The sequence below is a fragment of the Myotis brandtii genome, unplaced genomic scaffold (assembly GCF_000412655.1).
Source record: "Myotis brandtii unplaced genomic scaffold, ASM41265v1 scaffold915, whole genome shotgun sequence".
NCBI classification, from domain to species: Eukaryota; Metazoa; Chordata; class Mammalia; order Chiroptera; family Vespertilionidae; genus Myotis; species Myotis brandtii.
In genome coordinates, this window is record NW_005371769.1 from 3,765,025 (window position 1) to 3,775,004 (window position 9,980).

Here is a 9,980-nt window from a genome sequence, read left to right on the forward strand (position 1 = left end):
GGGAAATGGTTTTAGTTTTTGCCCATTGAGTATGATGTTGGTTGTGGGTTTGTCATATATGGCTTTTATTATGTTGAGGTATGATCCTTCTATTCCCACCTTGCTGAGAGTTTTTATCAAGAAAGGGTGTTGGATTTTGTCAAATGCTTTTTCTGCATCAATTGATATGACTATGTGATTTTTATCTTTCAATTTGTTTATGTGATGTATCACATTTATTGATTTGCGGATATTGTACCATCCTTGCATCCCCAGGATAAATCCTACTTGACCATGGTGTATGATCTTTCTGATGTACTGCTGGATCCGATTTGCTAGGATTTTGTTGAGGATTTTGGCATCTATGTTCATGAGGTATATTGGCCTGTAATTCTCTTTCATTGTGTTGTCTTTATCTGGTTTTGGTATTAGGGTGATGCTGGCTTCATAGAATGTAACCTGTAGGTTTAAATAGTTTATTGTTGATTTTTCTGATTTTTTGAGGTATGCCTGTAGTGCTATGAACTTCCCTCTCAGGACTGCTTTTATTGTATCCCAGAGATTTTGAGTTGTTGTGTATTCACTTTTATTTTTTTCCAGGAAGTTTTTTATTTCTTTCTTGATATCGTTGATAACACACTCATTGTTTAGTAACATGGTATTTAGCCTTCATGTGTTTGGTTGTTTTTACTGTAGTTGATTTCTAACCTCATTCCACTGTGATCTGAGAAGATGCTTGATATGATTTAAATGAGGAATCTTAATTTTGGATTTTCATTTGTTATTTTTTAGAGCAGTTGTAGGTTCACAGCAAAACTGAGTGGAAGGTATAGAGATTTTCCCTTCATCTCCCTGCCCCCACACACGTGCACTGTTCCCAATTATTACCATCCCCTGCCAGGTGGTATATTCTTTACAACCGATGAACCTACACTGACAGGCCATTATCAGCCAGAGTCCACACTTTGCATTACTGTTCACCCTTGGTGTTGCACAACCTATGGGTTTGGACAGGTGTATAATGACATGTATCCATCCTTATGGTATCATACAGGGTAGTATCACTGCCCTAAACATCCTCTGTGCTCCACTTATTAATCCCCCAGTTCTCAATGCCTGGCAACCACTGATCTTTGATTGTCTCTATAGTTTTGCCTTTTCCAGAATGCCACATAATTGGAATCATGCGATATATAGCCTTTTCACTCAGTAATATACAGGTTGTCTCACACACAATGTACATACACTTTGAATAATTATTAATTCAAATGGGTTAAATCTGAAAAGAAACATCAACTGGCCTATCAGGAAAAAAAGTATGTATACATTTTTGGGGATACCCTATATATTTAAGGTTCCCACACGTTTTTTCATGTCTTGACAGCTCATTTCTTTTTAGCACTAAATACATTTCCACTGTCTGGATGGACCATGATTCATTTACACATTCACTTACTGAAGGGGATCTTAGTTGCTTACAACATTTGTCAGTTATGTATAAAGCTGCCAGAAACATCTGTGTGGACATAAGTTTTTAACTCCTTTGGGTAAATAGCAAGGAGTGGTAGATTGTATGGGGAGAATATGTTTTGTTTTGGAGGAAACTGACAAACTGTCTTCCAAAGTGCCTGCACTGTTGTGCGTTCCCACGGGCGGTGAATGAGAACTGCTGCCTCAGACCCTCACGGCGTGTGGTCTTGGCAGTGTGCTGCATTGTGCCCATTCTAACAGGTGTGCAGTGATAGCTCATTGTTGTTTTAGTTTGCATTTCCCTGATGACATGGGATGCAGAGTAGCTTTTCATATGCTTATTTGCCATCTGTAGATTTTCTTTGCTGAGTTCTCTGTTAAGATCTTTGGCCCATTTTTAATCTTTTTTTGTTTGTTTGTTTGTTGGCTTTCTTATTGGTAAGTATTAAGAGAATTTAATACTTAGGGGATATATTTTGGATAATTAGTCCATTAGCAGATGAGTCTTTTGAAAATATTTTCTCTCATTCTGTGCCTTGTCTTTTCATTCTATTGGCACAGTCTTTAGCAGAGCAGAAAATGTTAAATTTTTTTAGTTTTTTAATCTTTATTAATATAAGATCATCCCCTAGGGCTCATCTGCTAGCTTTTTAAACAAATTTCAAAGGCAATTTTATAGTTCATTTAATACCACACACTCCTACAACCTTAGCCCCATTACAAAACAGATAAAGGAGAAATAGCTTCAAAATTGTTGTCTTAGAAATATTACTACCATTAAGAGTGGTTCTGCATTAACTTCTATAATCAGCCAGTGTGTCTTCAACTGCCACATGCATCTTGATTGTGACATGCAAAATGCATCTTGCTTTTGCAGGCAGATTTCAGCTGAGATCCACAGTCCCAAAACAAAAAGGGGAAATAAACGTTACAGGGCCAATTCGAACATATACTTCAGGGGGGAAACCAATAGAAAAACTTTCACAATTAGTGGATATGGGGAAAGGAAAGGAAAGAGGACAAGATCAAGGTACTCAGAGTCTCAGCCCACCAATATATGAATAATTTAACAGCATTCAGCACCCATGTATGATAAGACACATTTTCGAAGTGGAAAAGAAGTTCTTAAAGAGATTGACTAGACCAGTGGTCAGCAAACTCATTAGTCAACAGAGCCAAATATCAACAGTACAATGATTGAAATTTCTTTTGAGAGTCAAATTTTTTAAACTTAAACTATATAGGTAGGTACATTGTTATTAACTTAATTAGGGTACTCCTAAGGCTTAGGAAGAGCCACACTCAAGGGGCCAAAGAGCCGCATGTGGCTCGCGAGCCGCAGTTTGCCGAGCACGGCGTCGACCATCAGTAACCATCAGACTCCTGTAATTCAACTTAATCTCCCTTAACAATTTAAAAGTTTTCAGAATGTATTCCAAGGTAATGGTTCATTTCAAACCTATTTTAATAAGTTACCCATGCACTAATTTGTATTTATATATTCTCTATGTGTCATTTTAAACATCTTTGATAATTAAAATAGAATAGCCATGTTGAAATTAAAAGTTTAGACAAATTATCACTGACTTTAATATATTAATGATAAGAAAAGTAGCTCAAAGCTTTAGATATGAATGAACCTGACAAAAACATGTCAGGGCATGTTTAAGAAATCTGTCCTTGTGACCTGTCCTTGACCACCTTTCTATTTTGTGTAGTGAATCCGTAAGAAAAGAGTGTTTTCAACAAAGTGGTATATCTTAGTGCTTTGAAATGAAAACAGTAACTTAAAACCTCTCACTTTGGTAAAAGCAGAGCATCAGTTTGGAATTACACAGATGCCAAGTGAAAGACACGTGGAATGGATAAATTAATCCCAGTCAGTAATAAAAGCAGTGGGAGAGGTCAGAGGTCAACCAAAGGACTTGTATGCATGCATATGAGCATAACCAATGGACACAGACTGGAGGGAGGGATGGGGGGTGAGGGCTGCTGGGGAGAGGTCAATGGGGGAAAAAGGAGACTTATGTAATACTTTAAACAATAAAGAATTCTTTTTAAAAAGCAGTGGGGGGAAAATGTCACCAAAAAAGAGATGTTATGAATAAAAAATAGAATGTATATTTAGATAATCACAATCTATAATTCTATAAAAATTGCTAGAATTCAAACATTTTTTAATATATTTCTGGTGAAATCAAAGTCAAAATATAATACTTGGGATTCCTCCTTCTCCAAAGAAGAAATTAAACTAATCAAGTAATTTGTTCTCTAAAATACTCTGCAAATTCCAATTCACAAGAAGTATACAAAACATGATAAACAATAAAAAGTTTGTATGGATGAAAAGCTACAATTCCAATCTTTGCTACCTCAGCAAGGCACTTTCCATATACACATCAATATAATAGAAATGGTACAGTTTCTGAGAACACAACCCACATTTTATTTACATTTTAAGACTAACTTTAATCTCAAAAATTACATATCCATTCACCTATTTCCTTTTTGCTGATTTCACTTAAACTTAAATGCATGGTTTGTCAAACAAACACTGTAAACAAATATTTACATGTCTCTTACATGTAACACAGAGAAACAGCTTTTAACAGAAATTCATTGACCTTCCCATGACCTTTTTTATTGTAAATACAGGTATCAAAACAATCCTGAACATATTTTTTATATTATTGGTAGTCAGCACTCACACCACTTCAAACATTAAAACAATTTGAGACAATATTCATTGTACCTGCTAGTTTAGACAATGTAAACGGAAGCTCTTTCACTAAGCAAGATGGAGAAAGCCTGCCATTTCTCTTTTTCCTTCTTGAGATTTTTACTTTTTAGTAAAAATCACCGTACTTCCGTCTTGTAAACATGAATTCTATTTTGAATATTCCAGGTTTATGTTTAAATGACAGTGCCTTAAAAAAAAATTATGCTGCATATTTTCTCCTGTTACCTGAAAACATAATGTGTATACATATATTAAGTATATTCTTACAGATGTCCAGGTCATGTTTACCAGTTGGCATTCTGATATTTAATCAAGACATTAACATGAGTAGAAGATTGTTGATTTAAGACAAGTTTGAGATTCACTAAAATTAATTGTATGTTTGTCCTCCTGGCGGCTGTGGAAGCTTCATATTTCCTTTGGACATCATTAGAAGTTTTAGCTCTTAAGTACAACTTGCACGCTATATGAATTTTGCCATTTTGCTAATACTGGTATGCTCCGTGCACCTACTGTTCCACTGGAATTATTTATTCCATGCATGTTAATTTTGATTACAAATCTAACTGATGGAGGAGCTGCTGGGTATTTAGGTCCACTAAATTCTACTGTCAGGCTATATATTCTGTTTTCATAATTTAGCCTTAGAGGCCCAATAATCATGCCTGTCCACCTTGTAAGTGTCATATCTTCATCATCTTCAAAGCCTCAGCTAACTGTACCATCGCCTACTCCTTTTTGTCTTTCTTCAAGTTCTTCCAACAAGCAAAAATTACAAGCAACTTTAACTCCTGTGGATACTGCCATCTTCTGCACTCAGACGCTGAAAATTTTAATTTTAATGAAATCCAGCTTATCTATTATTTCTCTTATGGATCAATATTTTTCTAAAAGGACATTTCCAAGGTCATCTTGGTTTTCTCCTATGTTGTCTCCTAGGAGTTTTATAGTTTTGTGCGTTATGTTGAGGTCTATGATCCATTTTGAGTTCATTTTTGTGAAGGATGTAAGGTCTGTATTAGATTCATTTTTCTTCATGTGGATGTCCAGGTGTTCCAGCACCATTTGTTGAACAGGCTGTGTTGTCTCCATTGTATTGCCTTTGCTTCTTCTCAAAGATTAGTTGACTACATGCATGTGGGCCTATTTCTGAGCTTTCTACGTTGTTCCTTGGATCTAGTAGTGTGCCTTTGCCAGTGCCACCCTATCTTGATTACTGTAGGCTTACAGTAAGTCTTGAAGCAGCATAGCATAAGTCCTCCGACTTTGTTCTTCTCCTTCAATATTGTGTTGGCTATTCTGGGTCTTTTACCTCTCTGTATAAACGTTAGATTTGGTTTGTTGATATCTACAAGATAATTGTGGAGGATTTGATTGGGATTGCAATAAATCTGTAGATTGATTTGGAGGGAACTGACAAACTGAAGATATTGAGTCTTCCTATTCATGAATATGAATTCTCTCTCCATTTATTTAGTTCTTCTTTGATTTCAATCACCAGAGTTGTGTTGTTCCCTCAAATAGATCTTCTATGTATTTGGTTAGATTTATACCTATTTCATTGTTTAGGTACTATTGTGAATGGTATTGTGTGTTTTTAAAAATCTGATCCCATTTGTCATTGCTGGAATACAGAAGAGCAATTTACTTCTTTTTTTTTTTAATCTTCACCCGAGGATATTTTTCCCATTGATTTTTAGAGATAGTGGAAGGGCGGGGGAGAGACAGAGAGAGAGACATTGATGTGAGAGAGAGACATCAATTGGTTGCCTCCCACACACACTCTGACCTAGGGCTGGGGATCCAGTCTGCAACCCAGGTATGAGCCCTTGACCGGAATCAAACCCTTGACCCTTCAATCCCCTGGTTAATGCTCTTTCCACTGAGCCAAACCGGCTAGGGCTACTTTTATGTTTTAAAATTGTAGCTTGTAAACATGCTATAACCACTTTTTAGCTCTAGAACTTTTGGGGGTTTTCTTTTTGTCAATTCTTTGGATTTTCTACATAAATGATCTTGTCATCTGCAAACAAAGACAATGTGGAAAGCAGTGGTGAGAGGGGACATCCTTCTTGAGGACCTGATCTTAGTGGAAAAGTTTGAGTTTCTCACTATTATGTCTGATGTCAGCTGTGGGGTTTTTGTAGATTTTCTTTTTTTTTAAATCCTCACCTGAAGGATTTGTTTTGATGATGGAGAGAGAGAGAGAGAGAATGAGAAATACCTATCAGTTGCCTCCCATACACACCCACACCAGATATCAAACCCACAACCTAGGTATGTGCCCTGACCCAGAATCGAACCGGCAGCCTTTCAGTGCACGGGATGATGCTCCAACCAACTGAGCCTCTCCAGCCAGTGCTGTAGATAGTCTCTGTAAGTCAAGGAAGTTCCCCTCTATTCCTAGTTTACTAAGATTTTTATCATGCATGGGTGTTGGATTTGGGCAAATACCTTTTCTGCATCTATTGGTATGATAGTGTGATTTATTTCCATTTTTAGCCTACTGAGGCGATGGATCACTTTAATTGATTTTTAAATGATGAGCCAGCCTCTCTTGCATACCTGGGATAAATCCCACTGGGACATGGTATATAATTCTTTTTATACATCATTGGGTTCAATGTGCTAATATTTTGTTGAAGATTTTTGCATCTATGTTCATGAGAGATACATTGGTCTGTAGTTTTTTGTAGTGTCTTTGATTTTGCTATTAGAGTAATGTTGGCATTGTAGAATGAATTTGGAAGTATTTCCTCTTCTTCTGTCCTCTGAAATGGACTTTAGAGAATCAGTATAATTTATTTCTTAAAGGTTTAGTAGGATTTGCCAGTGAACCTATCTCAGGCTATTGTTTTCTGATTCGGAGAGTTGTTAATTATTGATTTAGTAATGATTAAAAAATTATTGATACAGTGTGGGCAAAAGTAGGTTTATAGTTGTTCATATGGGAATACAATAACTAATAAATAATAATACAAGAATAAACTCTGTTTCATGTACTCACAACTATAAACCTACTTTTGCCCAACCATATATATATATCTATTTAGATAGTCTACTTCTTTTTGTGTGTGTTTTGGTAGATTATATCTTTCAGGGAATTGACCCATTTCATCTAGGTTATCAAATTTCTAGGCATAGAGTTCATACGATGCCTTTATTATTCCTTTAGTGTCCATAAGGTCTGTAGTGATGGCCCCTCTTTCATTTCTGGTATTAGTAACTTGTGTCCTCTCTTTTTCTTAGTCAGCCTGGCTAAAAGCTTATCAATTTTATCAATCTTTTCAAAGAATCAGCATTGGTTTCATGATTTTCTCTAATGATTTCCTATTCTCATTTTTACTGATATCTACTCACATTTTAAAAATATTTTAATTTTAACTTATTTTTATATATTTTTATTGATTTCAGAGTGGAAGGGAGAGGGAGAGAGAGATAGAAACATCAATGATGAGAGAGAATCATTGATCGGCTGCCTTCTGCATCCCCGGGGATGGAGCCCATAACCCGGGCATGTGCCCTTGACCGGAATTGAACCCAGGACCCCTCAGTCCACAGGCCTATGCTCTATCCACTGAGCCAAACCAGTCAGGGCTCTACTCACATTTTTATTATTTTCTTTGTTATTTTAATTTCCTTTTCTTTTTCTCTAATGTGGAAGCTAAAATGATGGATTTTAGATCTTTCTTTTTAATATATGCATTCGGTGCTGTAAATTTCCCACTGAGCTCTGCTTTTGCTGCATCCCAGAAATTTTGATAAGTTGTTTTCATTTTCATGTATTCAAAATATTATAAATTTTTCTTGCAATTTCTTCTTAGACCTATGTGTCATTTAGAAGTGTGTTGTTTAGGCCCTGGCCAGGTGGCTCAGTTGGTTAGAACATCAGCCAAATATGCCAAGCTGTGGGTTTAATCCCCAGTGAAGGCACATATAACAATCAACTGATGAATGCATAAATAAGTGGAATAACAAATCAATGTTTCTCTCTCTTCTCTCCCTCTCAAAATCAATCAATAATTTGTTGTTGTTGTTAATCATCACCTGAGGATATTTTTTCTATTGCTTTTCAGAGAGAGTGGAAGGGAGAGATGGCGTGATGGGGGGGAGAGAAAGAGAGAGAGAGAAACATTGATGTGAGAGAGACACATAAATGGTTGCCTCCTACACGTACCCTGACTGGGGTCCGGGAGGGAACCCACAACTCAGGTACATGCCCTTGACCAGAAATCAAATCCATGACCCTTTGATACTTAGGCTGACACTCTAACCACTGAGCACCAGGGCAAAAAATTTTTTTAATGTGTGTTGTTTAATCTCCATTGGGATTTCCCTATTATCTTTCTGTTTTTGTTTTTGTTTGTTTTTTTATTTCTAGTCTAATTCCATTGGGTTCTGAGAGAAGACAATGTATGGTTTTTATTCTTTTAAACTTGTGAAGATGTGTTTTATGATCCTGAAAGTGGCCTATATTAGTGTTTCATGTGAGCTTGGGAAGAATGTGTATTCCTCCGTCGTTGGGTGATATAGTCTATACATGTCAACTGTATACAGGTGACTGATGGTGTTCTTAAGTTCATCTATGTCCTTCCTGATTCTCTGCTTGCTGATCTACCCACTTCTGATACAGGAGTGTTGAAGTCTCCAACTATGACAGTAGATTCATGTATTTCTCTTTGCACTTCTACCAGTTTTTTTCTCACATAGTTTGACACTCTGTTATGAGGTAGGCGCATGTACATTAAGGACTGTTACATCTTCTTGGAAAATTGACCCATTTATCATTATTTAATGCCCTTCTTTGTCCCTGGTAACTTTCTTTACTTTGAAGTCTGCTCTGTCTGAATGGAATATAGCTCCTCCTACTCTCTTTTTATTAGTGTTAAGGTGGTATATTCTTCTCCATCCATTTACTCTTACCCTATGTGTGTCTTTATATTTAAAATGGGCTTCTTGTGCGGCCAGTGTGGCTTAGTGATTGAACATTGACCTATGAACCAGGAGTTTACAGTTCGATTCCCAGTCAGGGCACATGCCCGTATTGCAAGCTCAATTGCAGGCTCATCATTGATGTTTCCCTCTCTCCCTCTCCCTTTCTCTCTTTGAAATCAAAATATATATATATATATATATAGAGAGAGAGAGAGAGATTTTAAGAATGAATAAAGTGGGTTTCTTGTAGGCAATGTAAAGCTAGGTCCTTTTTATTCACTCTGACAATATCTGTTTTTTTAATTGTTGTACTTCAATCATTGGTTTTCAAAGTGATTTTTTATATAGTTGGATTAATATTTACTACATTTCAGCCCTAGCCAGTTTTGCTCAGTGGATAGAGAGTCGGCCTGCAGACTGAAGGGTCCTGGGTTTGATTCCAGTCAAGGGCACATACCTTGGTTGCAGGCTCCTGGCCCTGGACGGGGTGCACGTGGAAGGCAGCCATTCAATGCTTCTCTCTCATTTCGATGTTTCTCTCTCTCTATCTCTCTCCCTCTTCCTTCCACTTGCTCTAAAAATCAATGGAAAATATACTCAGGTGAGGATATCCTATATAATAAAAGGCTAATATGCAAAATGCCCCTTGGGAGTTTGACTGACCGGGAGTTTGACCACTTGCTATGATGTGTACTGACCACCAGGGGGCGGCGTGGAACGAAGAAAGGCCCCAACCAGCAGCCAGGGGAAGGAAGGCCCTGATCAGCCCTGATCACTGGCCAGGCCTAGGGACCCTACCCATGCAAGAGTTTCGTGCACCGGGCCTCTAATATATATATATATGTATATATATATG

At 37.0% G+C, this 9,980-nt stretch overlaps 1 pseudogene; it reads right to left on the reverse strand.

Moving 5' to 3' along the window:
- Nucleotides 1-4,559: 4,559 nt before the first annotated feature.
- On the reverse strand, nucleotides 4,560-4,996 carry LOC102258609 (annotated as a pseudogene).
- Between the last annotated feature and the right edge of the window lie 4,984 nt (nucleotides 4,997-9,980).